This window comes from Sorex fumeus, unplaced genomic scaffold (assembly GCF_029834395.1).
Source record: "Sorex fumeus unplaced genomic scaffold, SorFum_2.1 ptg000128l, whole genome shotgun sequence".
NCBI classification, from domain to species: Eukaryota; Metazoa; Chordata; class Mammalia; order Eulipotyphla; family Soricidae; genus Sorex; species Sorex fumeus.
Window position 1 is genome coordinate 20,550,772 of NW_026606185.1, and position 20,105 is coordinate 20,570,876.

Here is a 20,105-nt window from a genome sequence, read left to right on the forward strand (position 1 = left end):
GAAGTTTACATACTTCATCTGTTTTGGAGCTTTCTTAAATTCAATAAATATTCTTATCCATTTGAAAATTTTTATCAGTGAATTTATAGAATGCTTGGGTGCTTGGGCTCTTTTTTTCTTCTAGTAATGCAGGTGAATTCCACATTCATTATATCTCTTCTAATGTCAGTGCTAAAGGGTGAAGGTATGTTTTTGTTCACTTCTAGGTAGTACTCTGAAGTTCAACTAATTCCACCTAGAGCATATGAGTCTGTGTGTGTTACACTGGGTCATTTCTGGGAGTTTGTAGTTATCAGAATTTATGTCAATGCATCCCTAAGAATTATCAGACCAGTGTTATGTTCACAAACAAACAAACACTGTCCTCCTATTGTTCATCGATTTTTTTGCTTGAGCGGGCCCAGTAACGTCTCCATATTGAGAATTGTTGTTACTGTGTTTGGCATATTGAATAGGTCACAGGTATGGCTGTATGGGCGAGATACCCTCAGTAGCTTGCCGGACTCTCCAAGAGGGGCAGAGGAATCGAACCCGGCTCGGCCAGGCTGGCAACGTGCAAGGCAAATGCCCTACTGCTGTGCTATCACTCCATCCCAGTGTTAATGTTCCAAAGTTGGCAATTGCTCATGTCTTGACAGTGGTTGTTATCCGTGCCCAACAGACTTGAGCAGCAAATACAGGGTCATGATCAGAAGTGACCTGTGGCAGTTTCTTAACATCAGTAACACAAAGTTGGCCCAGAGATATCTACTTACATATTGCCAGGCCAGGACTGCTAGGAAGCATCCTGTGGGTCCACACTAAGTTTGAAACCAGTCCTAAACTCCAACCAAGTATTCTGTTGTTTAAACAGAGTCTGAATATGGGCACAACATCAGATAGTAGGTCTTCTGTTAATTATTTAGTATCTGCAAGGTGTTTTAAGCTCCTACATTTATTCTTTTGCTATAATCAGTCAGATGCAATTGGAGGGCAGTATTTTTGCTTAACCTACAATGGACAGGTGTCAGTCTATCTAAGATGCTTCACTTTGTCTTGGAATGGTGAGATTTAACTGGGACTACTTCTGTTATGAAAAAGTTCAGGATGATTACCAACTTTTGTTGATGCCCTACTAGATCACATTGAGCCACTGATGTCCAGTTTATTGTTTCAGTACTGAATACCATTTTGTTTTACTTAGTGCCTTGCACAGCAGGCATGGTAAGAGTAGCGTTTGGAAATTTTGCTGTTGTCATCCTAAAATATTTCCAACTTTTAAAATAATTGTTTTTCTGATTAGTAATATTGTTAATTATGGTTCCCCATGCACAATATTCCAACCCATTCCCTTCCCTGTGGTCATGCTCTTTAGCGTTCAAATTCATAGCTGCTTCCCATTCCACATTAGGCTCTTAGATGATGACTGGGTTCTCCACTGGATTTTCTCAGTAGCTTCCCATGCAGGATTCTGTATTTAATTTATAGTCATATGTACTTTTGTAGTGATGCCCTGGTGGCATGCCATGATTAGTTGGCTGGCTTTCCCTCCATCTTTTTCTTTCTCTATTTATTTATTTAATTAGTGAATCACCATGGGGTACAGTTACAGACTTACAAACCTTTGTGCTTGCTTTTCAGTCATACGATGATCGAGTATGCATCCTTATACCAGTGCCCATTCTCTACCACCAATGATCCCAGTATCCCTCCCACCATCCCCATACCACCACAACCCCAACCCATCCTGCCTCTGAGGCAGGGTATTCCCTTTTGTTCTCTCTTTCCTTTGGGTGTTGTAGTTTGCACTGGAGGCATTGGGTGGCCATTGTGTTGGATCTATAGTCTACCGTCTACCTTCAGCTCACATCTCTCAACCTGAGCTTGTCCTCCAAATACCCTTTACTTGATGTTCCCGTCTATAGCTGAGATGCCTTTTCCACCAGCATTTGAGGCTGGCTTCCAAGCCATGAAGTAAACCTCCCGGTCCTTATCTGTACTATTCTTGGGTATCAGTCTCTCATTCTGTTACTTTATATACCACAGATGAGTGCAATCTTTCTGTCTCTCCCTCTCCTTCTGACTCATTTCACTTGACATGATACCTTCCATGTAGATTCAGTTATACTCAAATTTCATGATTTCATCTTTTCTAACAGCTGCATAGTATTCTATTGTGTAGATGTACCAAAGTTTCTATAACCAGTCATCTGTTCATGGGCACTCAGGTTTTTTCCAGATTCTGGATATTGTAAACAGTGCAGGAATGTGCAGATGTCATTTCTTCTATACCCTTTTGCCTCTCCAGGATATATTCCCAAGAGTGGTATAGCTGGGTCAAATGGGAGCTCAATTTCTAATTTTTTGAGGATTATCCATACTGTTTTCCAGAAGGGCTGAACCAGTCGGTATTCCCACCAGCAGTGAAGGAGAGTCCCTTTCTCCCCACATCTGTGCCAGCACCAGTTGCTTTTGTTCTTTTGGATGTGGGCCAATCTTTGTGGTATAAGACGATATCTCATTGTTGTTTTGATCTGTATCTCCCCGATGATTAGTGATGAAGTGCATATTTTCATATGTCTTTTGGCCATTCGGATATCTTCTTTGAGAAAGTTTATATTCGTTTCATCACCCCATTTTCTGATGGGGTTGGATATTTTCTTTTGGTAGAGTTCAACTGGTGCCTTTTACATCCTTGATATCAACTCCTTATCTGATGGGTATTGGGTAAATATACTTTCTCATTCTGTTGAATGTCTTTGTATTTTGGTCACTGTTTCTTTTGAGGTGCAGAAGCTTCTTAGTTTAAGATAGTTCCATTTGTTCATCTCTGTTTCCACTTGTTTGGCCAATGATGTGTCATCTTTGAAGATACCATTAGCTTCAATGTCGTGGAGGGTTTTGCCAACCTTGTCTTCGATGTATTTTATGGATTCTGGTCTGATGTTGAGATCTCTCATCCATCTTGATCTGATTTTCGTACATGGTGTTAGGTAGAGATTTGAGTCGATTTTTTTGCATGTTGTTGTTCAGTTTTGCCAGCACCATTTGTTAAAGAGGCTTACCTTGCTCCACTTCACATTTCTTGCTCTCTTATCAAAGATTAGATTATCATATATTTGAGGGTGTGTGAAAGGATATTCAACCCTGTTCCATTGGTCTGCAGCTCTGCCTTTGTTCCAGTACCATGCTGTTTTGATTATTACCCTTTGTAGTAGAGTTTGTTCCTCCATTGTTTTCTGATCTCTCTCCAATAAAACTATTTTGCTTAAAACTGGGAGCTAATGACAAGTATTTACAAAAGAGGGTATTTATTTTCAGTTGCTGATTGATTCTCCAAAGTTAGTGTTGTTATTATTGTTTCTGGTTTAATTCTTATTGGTTCTAGTTTGGTTTTTATTGTTTCTGGTTAAGACTAAAAACTATAGTTAAACTTCTATAGAGAATAATATACTATAAATTATTATTTCTTTTTAAAATATCAAAAAAATGCACTGATTTTACTGCCCCCAGAGTTGCTAACTCCTAAGTTAGGCTTTAATACTAAGAAGCAATTTGTGTGACTATATACATGATTGAAATTCAGGTGAATTTCTCTGAAGAGGCTGACCTCACTAAAGTCCACTGTGCATGCTGAAAATAGCGCTGTAACACTGTCCTCCCAATGTTCATCAATTTGCTTGAGTGGGCACTAGTAATGTCTCCATTGTGAGACTTATTACTGCTTTTGGCATGTCGAATATGTCACGGGCAGCTTGCCAGGCTCTGCTGTGCGGGCGAGATACTCTCGGTAGCTTGCCGGGCTCTCTGAGAGGGGAGGAGGAATCGAACCCAGGTTGGCCGCGTGCAAGGCAGACACCCTACCACTGTCCTATTGCTCAGCAATTACGTTTATTAAATGTAAGAGGCAGTTTGCCAACTTGAGGTTTCCAACTGAAAGTGAAATTAAACTCAAAATTACATTATTTTTGTATAGATAAAGTGAAAATATAGAAACTGTTTAACACTTAAACAATGTTATAACAGTGACAGTTACAATAGTGGAGGTTTTTATATGATAGGGGATGAGTTAAAAGTGATTATCTCAGGGTATTTTAGGAAAATTGTTTCATTTATTATTATTCAAGTTCTTTGCAAAATATAACTAATATTCATTTGCAGAATTAGTGCCTCTTGCTGATATATAGCTTAATTGGTTTTCTCTACATAGAGGATTCTCAGAATAGGTATTCATTTTGTTTTCATTTAATACTGGTGAGAGTAGAAGATTAAAGTTCAAAAGAATAGGAAATGAAGGGAACTCCTATCTATTTGGTTCCTAACTATTAGAAAAGATAATGAAAAATGAGGCAGAATGCTAGAAAGGAGATACCAAGCAAATTATGTAAGAGCTTAAGTATGAAATAATCAAAATGCTTAAGAGTGTGCTACTTCAGGTACATTCACTTTACTCCATGGATGATTATGTTTTAAGGACTGGAGAAAAGAATGCAATTTATTAAATATTACTTGCAGACAGACTCTTTCAACATTATGATTTCTATAGTTTCTATCAGTTGGTTATCATTTGTATCATATTTTTTGAAGTGAATGCAATTCTGAATATAACTCAGATTAGTCTTGTATATATACGTGTGTATATATATATATATATATATATATATATATATATATATCAACCTATCTACTTATCTTTACTAAAATCCTGAAGATGAGGCCCTTCCAGGAGATAGAAAAATGCCCATATAGGCTTCAAAACAATAAGTCTTAGGAAGCAGAGGTATAATAATGTCAACATAAGATTTTTTTTCCAGTCAACCATCCATTCAACTATTTCAAAAGTACTCTTTTAACATATGTAATTATTTTAATAGTATTAACTGCTTAAGATACTACTGATAAATTGCTTATAAATTAATGACTTTCAGTGGAGAATTTAACAAAGAAATCAATAGTCTTGATTATTGACTGTTTCTCAAGTGTTAAATTAGGGTATGTTTCACACCTTCATAGATCTATTGCAATCAAGTCAGCCAACATGGAAGTTGTATATGTGTAACATTAGAATGGAATTGGTAACTGCATTGTTCAGTTGCCTTCTGAGATATATCACAAGAGGTTTATTTCTTAATGACAAAGCAGTGTATTAAAGACATATATATATATATATATATACATATCCAACCTGTTTTTAATCAGAGATGTGATTAACAGATTGAAATCATGGGAAACATACTAATGGTATGTCAATGCTTAAATGAGGTGAGCAAATAGAAAATCTGAGGTCTATAAATATGGCTTATGGTAGATATCTACTATATTATATTTTACATTCAATTATTTTACTTAATGTTTTACTTTGTGTGTTTCTTGGGAGTGGGAATAATTATATAAACCTGCAGAAAGATCATATTTATTAAATAGGAATTGGGAATGTTTTAAGAGAAGGAAAGTAAAGAAAGATGGGTAATATATGTTAATTCATTTTCCCATGACTGTTTTCTCTCCATTTTTATTCAAATTGTATTCTTTTATTCTCTAGTCAAGGGCAAATGTCCAGAGCTCTACTATTGTTCTTATTGAGTCAGCTTTTAAAGGTTATTACAATTCTGAAGGGTTAGTTATTTTCTGCTTCAGAGGAAATCAGAGCAAGAGTAAATTTTACAATTTAGTTTTCTTTTATTTTCTAATGAATGATATTTGGAAAATCATAAAGGAGTATGTTTGTGGTGTTTTATATTACCCATTAGACTCAAATAGTTTTGATAGTCACCATGAGTATAAATTTAAATATTTTTTATCTATCTCATTTATTCTGTTTCTGGGAGAATATTCTTTTGATACCCTTTTAAGGTGGTTGTTTCTTTGTTACTGTTGTTGTAACATGATATATTTATAATAATAATGAGCACACTGCAACATAAAGACATTGGATAATAGGAGGGGTCAGAATTTATGGAATCAGAAGACTCTGACACAATTTTATTTACTCCAGATGACCTAATCAAAAATTAATCTGTTTCATGTTCTCAGCCCCAAGTACTTGCAGTAAATATTTTTCAGACTGGCAGGATAGTTCTATGGGCTACATTGGTCCACACAAAAACTACATATCTAAATAATTCAAGTTTCTTGATAAAAATTAAGTGTGTTTTAAATAACTGTAGATTAGTCTTATAGTATCCTGATGCATAATGCTAAATTCCAAATATTTAAAATTCTAAAGTCCTTTTTCATGTTGAATAAGCACTTATCAAATCAATTGTTACAGTCCTCCCGTTGTTCATCTATTTGCTCGAGTGGGCCCACGTCTCCGTCATGAGACTTGTTGTTACTGTGTTTGGTATATCGAGTACGTCATGGGTAGCTTGCCAGGCTCTGCCATGTGGGCGAGATACTCTCGGTAGCTTGCCGGGCTCTCGGAGAGGGGCAGAGGAATCAAACTCGAGTCGGCCATGTTGGCTGCGTGCAAGGCAAACGCCCTACCACTGTGCTATCGCTCCAGCCCATCAAATCAAATCAATTGAACTTGTTAAATAAAATTTGTTTTAACTTTTCCTAGTGTAAAAGGAGAGAGAGTTAATTATCATTGACCAAATTCTCAGAATTATTTTTTACATCAATGCTTACTTTTTCATGACTGTCCATGGAAGACTGTAGAACATTTGTTTTCTGGCTTACAGTTTTCTTTTGACACTTGTTATATATTGGTCGCAACAAATATTTCCAAAATTGGTGGGTATTCCTTCATAAAAAATGGTAGAGATCAAAGTCTTCAGATAGGAACAATAGAGTACCTATAAACTGAGATTGTGATAAAGATGTATTGCTTCGATTTCTACTAAAATTCAATTAACCATTTATAACATTGTAAGACTATATAAGATAAAGGGAAAATGAACACAAAATTTTCTCATTTCTATTTGGATTCCAGTAATGAAGATGTGGTTTTACATCATGGAAAGTGCAATCAGACTGAAATCTCTTGAGATATAAGAGAACAAGTTATGGAACTGGAGTATGTGCCAAAAGTAATTACTGAATATACTGAAAAATAATTTTAGTAAGTTGCGTAGGAGAACACAATGACATTAACAGCTGGTTATTACATTGACCCACATAGAGTATTTGAAGTAATGTCATTATATATACAACATTCTTCAGGCTTCTGATGGTTTTAGGTAGCTATTTGCTGTTTTCTATGATCATATATGATTAAATGTTTTCAAACTCTTCTGAAAGTTTTCATGTACAAACTGTGGATTGCCTTTTATGTTGAGACAAATAAAGTATATTATATATATTATATATGTATATATGTAAACAATCCATGTTTTTCAAATTTCTGTAGAGCCAGTTATAAAACTTGCTCTGAGCACTGTTAAGTGTGGCCTCAAAATGAAAATAAAAGCAAATAGATAATAATAGCTATAGGCCTTTTACTATTACCAAAACTAAAGATTTATTTTGTCAGAAAAACAGTATTTATCTTTTACATTAGATTTGAAAGGGTTTTATTGTTTTGTATTCATCTCTAGACTTTGGTAAGATACATATTGAAATCCCTTTATATTAAGGTGATGTGCTGCCTCCATTTAGTACTTGAACATGAAGAGCTTCCAGCACTCTCCTCTCGTCATTGACAGACTAGTGTGATATTTAAAAGTTGCAGTAAAGAAAGTGGCATAACATTGTCTCACTGAATTTTTATTGTAGTGTTGAAAGAAATTCATCTGGGTGAGCTTATCTTGCACATGGCTGACCTTGGTTCATTTTCCTACCTCGTATGGCTTCCCTGTCCCCACCAGGAATGATCACTGTGTGCAGAACCAGGAGTAAGTCCTGGGCACTGCCTCTTGTGCACCTCAACACCCCCAGAAAAGGAAAAAAAGAAACAAATTGATCTTGGGGGTTTGGGGAATAAAACTGTGTTTGAAAAAACCATTTGATTTCAGGAGACACCGTTTCATGCTTGTCTTAGTTTTGAATTTCTAATCTAATCTATTTCAAATAAGACAGCTAAATTCTGGAACAATACAATGTTGTGGAAGGTTGCTAAGCAAATTAAAAATACATGATATGATTGATTGATGAATATGCTGACTAGTAGCAATAACATTTATATTTATACAGTGGCTTGAACTGGATGAAAAACATCTACAAGGTTAAATTTTTTGTTTATTTTAGTCAACTTAATAAATGCTGTGTGTGACCCTAGAATGCCACTATGTAACTTCATATGGTTCTTTTCAATATCCATTTATTAATTGTTTATAAAATGCTCTCTGAGACTTTGGATCAGTGGAAAACATGGTAAATTAAAAAAATATGTTTGAAAAACTTAAAGGAAAGATATCATAATCACGAATCATGATACTCTTTCTATACACACATTCATTTTCCCCAATAAATAATCGGCTAAAATTTAATTTTTGTGAATTATACAAATTGATGTTTGTTTGAAAAGTTTTAAATCTTTATTAAAGAAGTGGTAGTTTAATTTTCTAATATGTTTTCCTATCAATAATGTTAGTATTAATCCCAATTAATATGAGTTAACAAGAGTTAATAAAATAATTGTTGAGACAAATGTCCATAGTAGGAACAAAACATAATTTTCTTTGAATTAAAATTGTTAAAATTTTATAATTAATGGGTCAGGAAGGTAGGACAGTGAATTGCGGGCACTTGCCTTGCAAGTGGCTGACCTGTGTTTGGTCCCAGGCACAATATATAGTCCCTTGAGCCAACCAGGAGTGATCCCTGAATGCAGAGCCAGTAGTAAGCCCTGAACACGGCTTCATGTGGTCCAAAATTCAAAAATAAGATTTTCTGAGTTCTTTCTGTTTTGGTGAATCTAACATATTAGAAAAGTAAAATTACCTACTATCAACCCAACAGAAGTACTTACTCAGGGGAAGTATAAAATGGCCTGGTAAAAATTTCATTCACCCAAATGAGTAGTGTGGGGAACTCCTTGGAATCCTTCTATTCCCTAACCTTTGAAATGCTATTTTGTTCTCTCTACTGCTCTGTTTATCTTTATTTTTTTCATTTATTTATTTATTTATTGCATTTTTGGGTCACACCTGGTTCTGCTTAGAGTTGACTCCTGGCTCTGCACTCAGGAATATACTCCAGGCTGTCCTCAAAGGACCCTCTGGGATGCCAGGGATGGAACTTGAGTCTACTCACTGGACTATCACTGTAGCCCACTTCCTGTTGATGATACTGTTTATTGGTTCCTGATCATTGTTGTTTCTAATCTTCAGTTCCTGCCATACATAGTCAGGACTTTATCAATTTCCCTTTATGGTATTCCTGTAGCCATTTTATTTTTTATTCTCACATAATCACTTTTTAATATTATTAATAAAATGATCTTGCCATGATTAAACGGTGCTCTTCTCTGGATTAAGTCTACTTAGGGGTTCCACTGTTTAAACAGGCAAAAGCTTTATCTTTAATTGACAAAAATGACATTAAATTATTTTTGACAATCTGCCAAATACTTCATTATTTTCTAGTCCTATATGGTTGCATTTGTAATTTTTTTCATTTCTAGTATTTGTTCTTTACCTTGTTCAGATAATATTCTCCTTTCATCATCTCACCCCTCACCTCAATACCTCTTACCCCTTACCTCTTACCCCTCACCTCAGTACCTTTAGGATTCAGCTTTAGTGGCGCCAGGAAGTTTTCCTTTATGTTTGCACACATACCCACCCCACTCTTTCTATGAGCAAGTACATCCAGTTTTGGAAGGATAGACTTCTTTTATTATTCTTTTCAAGCTTAGATGTATAATTGTTTTAGGAGAAGCCACCGCAGAGGCAAAGCTGTCGTCCCTTTCCTAGAATCCAGTTTCTTTTCTATAGGAAAGAATTTGAGATCAAGTCAAGGATATTGTATACAGAATAATGTAGTGTAACAATCAGCTAAAATTAATTTGTTACAGCAAATTATATATTTATGATTCAGACTACAGGCATAACAGATATTTCTAAGTAAAATTAATGGTTTACTGAAAGGTTAGGGTTATACATTCGAGTGCAGAAGTCCTTTTGAGATAGTAATACCATTTCAATGCAGATTTCTAGATTTCTAGGCTATGAGTAAAAAAATAGGGAAAGTTATAAAGGGAAGAATGTGCATCAGATATCTGAAGAGAGGAATTTCTTGGAATCAAAGAACCATGAAGATTCTAAGTATATTTTGTTGTTTTCTGGAGATGCCATGAAGATTGCCAAAAGTCATGGAGATAGTGACTGTGATTTTGAATGATTTTCACCTATTGGTGTCCAGCATGTGTTACTCATTAACTGTTGGCAAACACATATATGTTTCCAGTCTTTGTGCTCAGGTCTTAAGAAAAACCTGATTTAAAAAATGGAACTGATCAAAGATGGAAAGAGGGGGAGATTGATTTTGACATATTGAAGGGGAGGGGACAGTGGTGACTATTCTTTAAATATGCATAGGGACCTTTGCTTAAGGGAATAAACAGACTATTGTTTATATTTGCAATGTTTTCTGGTTCCTTCTCTTTCTAGATGATGTGTATACCACATTAATTTTTCTATCACACACACAACACTTCGTGTTTTAACCTCATTTCTACAGAAAATATTTACTGAGTATTTAGTACCATGTGGTCACTCACGTTAGTTGAAGCCTAACAGCCAATCTCCTGATGCCCCATGACTGCTAACCTACTCAGTGACTGGTAAGTGGCAGGCATGTGATAAATGATCATTGAATTAAAAAAGGTAGTGGTTAAAATATTCTGAATTTATTTAAAATATATGTAATGTCAGTAGTTATAATGAGTACTATCCAGTTCATATCTGGCACATATGCCTTGTGATCTAACAAGCCTTAATGTCTAAAAACAAAGTCATATATTATATTTCTCTTAAACTTTATTCATCCCTACCTCAAAATATCTTCTGTTTATTAGCTACATTAAGATTACATGGTATTCCAGTCAAATGCTGGAGTATTCCTTGGATTGTTGCTGCAAATGTTTGCTAGTTATGACGAAACCACAGGTCCACAGATCACTGGTTGGAGAAATGCCAGTCCTCAAATGTGGAAAGGGTGAAAACTACTGGTTTAAATGGAGATTATTTTCTTTACTAGAGATCATAAATCTACTTAAATATAACATAGTTAGAGAGATGCATTTTCCATGTTTAACATTGATACCTGTTTCTGTGTCTCTCTTCATGATAGGAAATTAAGTACTTTGATTAGCCCATAAAGGTTTTAGGGCAATATTAAGTAGAGCATCAAGAAAGTGGATGAAAGGACAGAAAAGCAGGGTAATGTATGCAGAAACCTACTTGACCATTTTGTTTCAGGTTAATTCCTCTGACAAAATTTTTATTCTCTGTGTGAAAACTTATCACACATCTGAAATATGCATTTTCTATTCCTAACTGTAATAATACATGAAACTCAATTTTTATAACTAAATGATTAAGGAATCACTAATTAAAGTTAGAAGTTATAAGGGTGATTAAAAAGCTTAGAGCAGTGATGAAGTAAAGCAGCAAATCATACTACCATTTGAAATGAGATGAGGTTTTAGTCAGCTGAGTCTTTGTAGGTTAAGGAAGTTGTCTGCTTCAATCACAGACACACATAACGTGAACTGCCCTAATAAATGTAATATTGATACGTGAGAAAATGCAAGCTTGAAAGCAGGAATTTCTTAGTGTTTTGCCTTTGTATAATAGAGGTAATGGGAATTTTCTTATACTTGATTTTCGTCATCTGCTTCCCTCCTCCATCCAGCACATAGCCGTCTTCACTGACTGAACAAAACCTTTCATAGTTGTCTGCATTGTCAGATTTTAAACTACTAAAGGATAGTGATATCCCTTCAGACTTTATTCCTGCCACCAAGAAATATACCTGGTACCACAGATTTTGTTTAGGGGTGTGTGTTTGTGTTTGTGTGTGTGTTTGTGTGTGTGTGTTTGGGGGCACATCTAGTGGTTCTCATGGCTTACCCATGGCTCTGTGCTCAGAGATCATTCCTGATGGTGCTCAGGGGCCTTATATGCTCCTGGGCATTTAACTGGAATGAACTGCATGCAAATCAAATGACTTAATCCCTGTCTTATGTATCTAACATTCTATTTTTAAATGAATAAAATGAAAATGATCACTCTTCTCTAATAATTGTGTCACCTTGATATATATATATATATATATATATATATATATATAGCACTGTCCTCCCATTGTTCATCAGTTTGCTCGAGCAGGCACCAGTAATGTCTCACAACAAACTGTGAGACTTGTTGTTACTGTTTTTGGCATAATGAATACATCATGGGGACCTTGCCAGAATGTGCCTTGCGGGCGGGATACTCTTGGTAGCTTGCCGGGCTCTCCGAGAGGGATGGAGGAATCAAACCCAGGTTGACCGCATGCAAGGCAGACGCCCTACTTGCTGTGCTATTGCTCCAGCTCAGGGGTTACGGTGCTAAGTATATATCCCTGCAGTCGGGACAAGGAGTGGATGTGTCCTAGCAGAGGAATTTTACAAGGCCAAGATTTTAGAACTCGCACAGCCCCATGTCCATCCTGTGGACAGTCAGGAGTCAGATACTGGGATACAGGATGGAATGGCAGCCGCATGAGGGAAGAATTCAGGGAAGGGAACTGGCAGAAAGAGGCTACAAGTGGGGCCGGAAAGGCTGATCCCTGGCTCTGGTCCACATCTGGAAGCCCTGGTCATGTTGTGAGGAAGGGGTCGGCCAGCACTGCAGTTTTCCAGCTGTGACTACACAAAATGGCTCCAAGACCATCTCAGAGCATGGGATGTCATTAGCAACTGAGACCGTTCGAGAAGCTTTCATAGTATCAAGGTCAGGGACAGAGGGACAGCTGAACTGAACCCCTGGTGTCCTACCCTCCTGTGCCCGAGACAAGTATGCCTTGCAATTTTGGTTTATTAGAATGCAGTGGTTGGCCTGTGTATAGAATATTTATAATATATGCTGGGATTTTCCCAAACTTTCAGTTTTCTTTTAATTGAGTCTGTGAATGTGAGTATTTATACATGTGGCTATATTATCACTAGAGTTTTGGCTAAATTAAGTGAAATAGTCTGACTTTTGGAATGACATGATATTAAATAAAATCAATTATTTCATGGTGATGAAAGGAGATATGATTTACATGACGTTTATTTTTCATGATATTTTATGTCACATGTCATAATCATTACATATTATATCTCACATCATAAATATATTACATGTCAGAATTGTATATTAAATATATCACAAGCATATACCCAAGCATGGTGGTACATTACAAGCACTGTAGCACTGTAGCATTGTAGCTCTGTCCTCCTATTGTTCATCTATTTGCTTGAGTGGACACCAGTAACGTCTCACAACACATTGTGAGACTTGTTACTGTTTTTGGCATATTGAATATGTTACAGGGAGCTTGCCAGGCTTTGCTGTGTGGGCAGGATACTCTCGGTAGCTTGCCAGGCTCTCCGAGAGGGGTGGAGGAATCGAACCCGGGTCAATTTTTTATATCACATTTTTTATATCACATTCATAATCATTACATATTATATCTCACATCACAAATATATTACATGTCAGAATTGTATATTAAATATATTAGAAGCATATACTCAAGAATGGTGATACATCACAAGAATCTATTTTAAAAAAGAACATTAGAAATATACATACACACAAGAGATTTTTGATATAGAGAATCAGAGACTACTGCTAAGTAATAAAAAGCTTGTACATAGCCTCACCTTTTCCTCTTTCTTCTTTAGAATCACTGATAACTATACCACCCACACTTCTCTGGGGAAGAAAAGATCTTAGTTTTGCTTAGTTTTTCTCTCTGCAGACAAGAAACTATTATTAGCTGTTGGTTCCATTAAGTACTCAAGCAAAATGTTGATAAAAAAATATTGAAGACAGGAAAAAATAAAATGAGAGCTAGTCTATATTAAAAATTTGGTGCTTTGAGCCTTCTCATTATAGTGTAGCTACTCATATTCTAGAGAGTCTCAAATCTCTCTTTCCAGATTTCTTCATGAGCTTGAAGTCCCTACATTCAACAGATGTGAGGACATCTTCATACGAAAAGTCCAATGTTTGGAATTCACAGCTTCACTCCAAGCCCTGCCATGTCTTTTCATCTGGATTGCAGTAATAGCCTCTTAGTTTCTTGAGACCAGTCATGCTTCTTTCTTCTCTGGTTAAAGTAATTATGCAACAGTGCATCTATGTTACCTCTACTCATGGCTGTGCTAGCCTGGTCAGCTGTCACTCTGATATTAATTCATATCACCGACTTGCTTTAGTTCCGTAACCTCAAACTCCATTTTTCTATTCTCTTTTAAGGCAGGAATGAACCAGATGTAATGCTGTGAGAATTATTCCCTAATCACATGAGTCAATCTTCCAGTCTCAGCCAAATACACACTTTTAATCCCCTTTCCCCTGGGTCTAATTCCTGAACACTGTATTCCCCAAGAACTTGACCTATCTCACACACTCTCTAGGGCAGAAATGATGCATTTGTTTGCTTCCCTGCATGTACCTGACTATTCTGCAGGTTGTTTAATTTGACCACAAAGTGAGTAAGATAGATAGCATAATTGCAAGACAAATAACATACTAAATTATTGAAATTGGAAAAAAAATAAAAGTGCGGGTAATTAAAGATTTAATGAAGATAATTGCTATTTTTATAATAATTATAAGAAGACTGGTATTCTGGAGAGCTAGAAATAAGGCCAAATAGCATAGATAATAACAGACATATTATCTGATTTTTTTTTAGTAAAATGCTTGCACCTATGTGTATATATCCTCAAATATCAAGAGTTCACTGTCCTCCCGTTGTTCCTCGATTTGCTCGAGCGGGCCCAGTAACATCTCCATTGGAGACTTTGTTGTTACTGTGTTTGGCATATCGAATACATCACGGGTAGCTTGCCAGGCTCTGCCGTGCGGGCGAGATACTCTCCGTAGTTTGCCAGGCTCTCCGAGAGGGGCGGAGAAATCGAACTCGGGTCAGCCATTGTTGGCTGCGTGCAAGGCAACCGCCCTACCACTGTGCTATCGCTCCAGCCCATCAAGAGTTATGACTACTATATAGATATTTGTCCATAGGGATAGGCAGTTCTATGTCCTACTTCCTGCCAGATGCCTTTGTCACCTTCGAGATCTATTTGCTTATCTGAACCTACTTTCTTTCTTTAGAAAATAGCTGTTTCCATGCAGTGAAGAATGTTGGTCATGTCTGCTGTAGTTTGTCTTTAAAAAAATAAAATTAGTCACCATTAACATGACAAAGTTATTCATGTTTGGAATTCAGGCATACATTGTTTCGGTATCTGTCCCCTCACCAGTGCCCACTTTCCTCCACCAATTTTCCCCACTCTCCTGCCCCTTTGCCCCATTCACCAGTCTCCTTCTACATGGGCACTTAAAAAAAAATAAGGTTTTGCCTTTTGGTTTACTGTATATTGCCAATAAGTTTTTTTTCATACAAAACACTTTACCACCTTTCAGCAACACCCCTTCTGCTCATTTGGTCTTTCTTCCACTATAGTCCTTGCCCATTCCCTGTTCTATCTCCTGGCCCCCTAGCATGGCATGTTTCCTATCGAATACCAGTTTTTATGTTCTTTATTTTCATCATCTTTGAAGAGTCATTATTCCTCATTATATTTCCTTATACTCCTCATGGGCTGGTGTGATAGCACAGTGGGTAGGTAGTTTGCCTTGCATGCAGCTGACCCGGGTTTGATTCCTCCGTCCCTCTCAGAGAGCCTCACAGGCTACCGAGAGTATCACACCTGCACCACAGAGCCTGGCAAGCTCCCTGTGGCATATTTGATATGCCAGATGTCAGAGTAACAACAAGTCTCACAATGGAGAAGTTACTGATGCCCGCTCGAGCAAATGGATGAGCAACCAGAGGACAGTGCTGTAATGCATACTACTCATATAAGAGAGATCAATCTGTGTCGGTCTCTCTCCCTCTAACTTCACTTACTATGGTACTTTCTAGGTCCCTTCATGTAGCAGCAAACTGCATGACTTCATCTTTTCTTATGACCAAGTAATATTCCACTGTGTTTATCTACCACAGATTTTTTTTTTAATCCAGTCGTCAATTCTTGGGTTGTTCCAGATTTTGGCAACTTTGAATAATGCTACAGGAAATACAGGATGCACATGTTTTTTTCCCTCCATTTTGTTTTTATGCTTTTGAAGTATATTCCAAGGAGCAGAGTTGCTGCGTCTAATGGAGGCTCAGTTTCTGATATTTTAGTAATGTCCGTATTGTTTTCTAAAGAGTGGAACAGCCAAAATTCCCACCAGCAGTCCCTTTATCCTCACCTCCATGTCAGCACTACTTGCTCTTGTCCTTTTCTTATGTGTGCCACTCTCTGTGGTGTATGTTGATGCTTTGATTTGCATCTTTCTGATAACTAGTGATGCAGAGCATTTCTTCATGTGTCTTTTGGCCATTTGAATTCCTTCTTTGAGGAAGTTTCTGTTCATCTCTTCTCCCCATTTTTTGATGGATTTTTCTTGTAAAGTTCTACTGTAAAGTGCCTTGTATATCTTGGATATTAACCCCTTATCAGATGAGTGTTAGGTAAATAGCTTCTCCCTTTCTGTGGACTGCCTTTGTCTTCTGGTTATTGTTTCCTTTGAGACAAAAATGATTCTTAATTGAATATAGTTCATTTATTTATCTTTGCTTCCTTTTTCTTGGTCTGTGATATTTCATCCTTGAAGATAGCTTGAGTTTCCATTTCATTGAGAGTTCTGTCTGAATTTTCCTTTATGTACTTTGTGGTTTGAGGTCCCATGGTTTTCAAGATGTTTAATGTATTTTGATTTGACTTTTGTGTATGACTTTAGAATGAACTCTCTGTTTAGTTTTTTTTAACATGTAGCTAACTAGTTTTCCCAGCACCATTTGTTGAAGAAGTTTCCTTTGCTCCACTTTATTTTTTACCCCTTTATCAAAGATTATCTGGTCATAAATTTGAGTGTTTATTTCAGAATATTTAACTCTATTCCACTGATCTTAGAGTTAGTCTTTATTCTAGTACCTTGTTTTTGTAATTACTAACACCTTGTATATAGTTTAAAGTGGATGAAGGTGATGCCTCCCATCACCATAGCTTTGACTATATTGAGGAAAGTTCCGTAAATTTCCATTTTTCTGAGAATTTTTATAATGAATGAGTCTTGGGTCCTGTAAAATGGTGTCCTAGAGTCTGTTGATGTGGTCAGAGGATGTTGTCCGATTACCTAGATTGGGGGGGGGAGTGAAGCTGGAGCCCTAGCACAGGAGGCAGGGTGTTTGCCTTGCATGCAGCCAACCCAGGTTCGATTCCCAGCATCCCATATTGTTCTCTGAGCACTTCTAGGAGTAATTCCTGAGTACATGAGCCAGGAGTAACATTTGTGCATTGCGAAGTGTGACCCAAAAAGAAAAAAAAAAAGAAAACCTAGATAGATGAAACCAACATAGTTTCATCTCTTTAGAGACTTTACCCCCGGTGTAGTCAAATTACGTGAATATTACTCTTTGTTTAAAGACCACTCATACAACATTAGCCCCTTGGAAAAATACTTATTTATGTGCTCTTGTGTGTTGTCTCAGGTAGTACCTGGAGTGACCACCTAGGCGGCTCTACAACAACAACCTCAAAAGAAACTGAAACAAACCAAACAAACAGTAGTCCTTGAATTTCCTTAGAAAATCATTCCTCCCAAAAGGAGAGAGAGAGAACAAAAGGGAATGCCCTGCCACAGAGGCAGGGTGGGATGGGGAGGATGGGGGGTGGGAGGGATGATGGGACCCATGGTGGTGAAGGATGGGCGCTAGTGGAGGGATGGGTACTTGATCATTGTATGACTGAAACCCAAGCACAAAAATTTGTAAGTCTATAACTGTACCTCATGGTATTTCACTAATAATAAAAAAAAGAATAAAATACTTATTTGACCTATAAGGTCACAAAGAGTGAAAAAAAAATCATGCCTCCCAATTGTAAAATTTCTTACGTAACAACTTGATGCCGTAGTAGTTCAGAAATAAGCACTTAATCACTTAATCACTTAACTTCCCGTTAGTCGTCGAGTTGCTCGAGCGGGTGCCAGTAACATCTCCATTTATTCCTGTCACGTGCTAGTGTAGCCCAATGGCATCTGTTCGCTCCGGGAACATGAAGAGCCTCAAACCGATCGTTCATGATCTTGACGAAGAAGTTTGACCATCTGGTAGGTGGGCGGCCACGTGGTCTTTTGACATCCCGTGGAATCCAGTCAGTAACAGCTCTAGTCCAGCGGTCGTCTTTAAATCTCATTATGTGACCAGCCCATCTGATTTTTGACACCTTGGCAAATGAGCGTCCCTGATTCTTGATTGTCGACAGATGTCAGAACTCCGGATTCTTTCTCTCATTTGAGTAAGGTAAAGGTAAAAGGTAAAGGCCCTCCCGTTGTTCGTCAATTTGCTCAAGCAGGCCCAGTAACGTCTCCATTGGAGACTTTGTTGTTACTGTGTTTGGCATATCGAATACGTCACGGGGAGCTTGCCAGGCTTCCGAGAGGGGCGGAGGATTCAAACTCGGGTAGGCCATGTTGGCTGCATGCAAGGCAAATGCCCTACAGCTGTGCTATCGCTCAAGCATAGCTCTTTCTATTCTTCTTTGGGAGACCTGAATAGCTTTCTCATCCTGTTTGCGTAGGGCCCAGGTCTCTGAGGCATATGTTAATGAAGGAAGAACAGTGGAATCAAAGAAATGTGCCCGGAGCCGGAGGTTCTTTGTCCTCTTAGCTATTTTATTCATTCAGAAATAAGCATTGAATTTAATTTAGAAGTTTCACAAGTTTATATTGTAAAATAAAGCTTACCTTGGTTAAGATAAAGTAAAAGAAACTTCAAGAGTATGAAATTAGGAAAGTGATCATAAATCAGGATATATTTTAGAATCTAAAATTACTGAGTCAAATCATTATCATTCACCAGCTTTCAAAATAGTTCTGAAAGCAATATGCTATTTTTTCTGAAAGTTTAATATGCCATTTCTTCCTCTTTAGCTATATTGACACTCTTGAAGTGCTAAGTACATTTTGTGTTAGACATAATTGCTGTTTAAAATTAGTTTGCTTGATGGTCTTGAAGATGGTCCCTTATAATTTAGGTCAGCAAAAAAAATGCCAGTGTACTAGATTAGTATAATCCTAACTGTTTCTGTTTGGCAGCTGCAAGATTAGAAGACACAGTGCAAGATTTATCCCAACTGAAATTGTGTATACTCGATTATTTTACATATTATAACAAGAAACAAGAAATAAATTTTTCCACTAGATTACTTTGCTGTCTTCCTATATGACTTTTTGATTTGTGTTTGATCAAAAAGATCAGAAATACTATTGAAATTTTGGATAGAGTTTCTAAAAATATGCATGAAATATCTTTTGGGTTTTTTTTGCCTTTTGGGTCACACCCAGTGATGCTCAAGGGTCACTCCTGGCTCTGCACTCAGGAATTACTCCTGGGAGTGCTTGGGAGACTATCTGGGATATGGGAGATTGAACTCAGGTTGGCCATGTGCAAGGCAAAGGCCCTACCTGCTGTGCTGTTGTTCCGGCCCCTCTTTTGGTATTTTTAGTACTAACTCCCATTATTAGATTGCAGTTTATTTTTAAAAGGTAAACTCACTTGCTCTTACTCTTTTTTTTTCTTGTTGCTTCTTTGCTTTTTAAAAAAAATACTATTTTCTCCTTACATCTCATAAAAACACTGTGGTTTACAAAGTTATTCATGAGTATTTGTTACAGGCATTCAGTATAGCAACACCCCTTTCACCACCACTGCACCTTCCCACTACCATTATCTCCAGTTTTAACAACCACCCCTTAATCCTGCCCCCGATAGAAGGCCCTCAATAATTTATTTTATACTACTTGTTATAATTTGCTAAAAGAATAGTCAAAAAATGTTTCCTCAGAAGAAATTTAGTTAAGACTGTGTATTGCGTCATGGAGCTATTTAGCCCTTGTCAGAAATTACTAAGATGTTGTTACAGGGTA

General features: G+C 37.0%; 1 long non-coding RNA gene across 2 annotated transcripts in view; it reads left to right on the forward strand.

Moving 5' to 3' along the window:
• The window catches only part of LOC130045427 (uncharacterized), a 327,462-nt gene that overhangs the window by 87,242 nt on the left and 220,115 nt on the right, over window positions 1-20,105 (forward strand). The gene's annotated exons all lie outside the window — the stretch shown is intronic.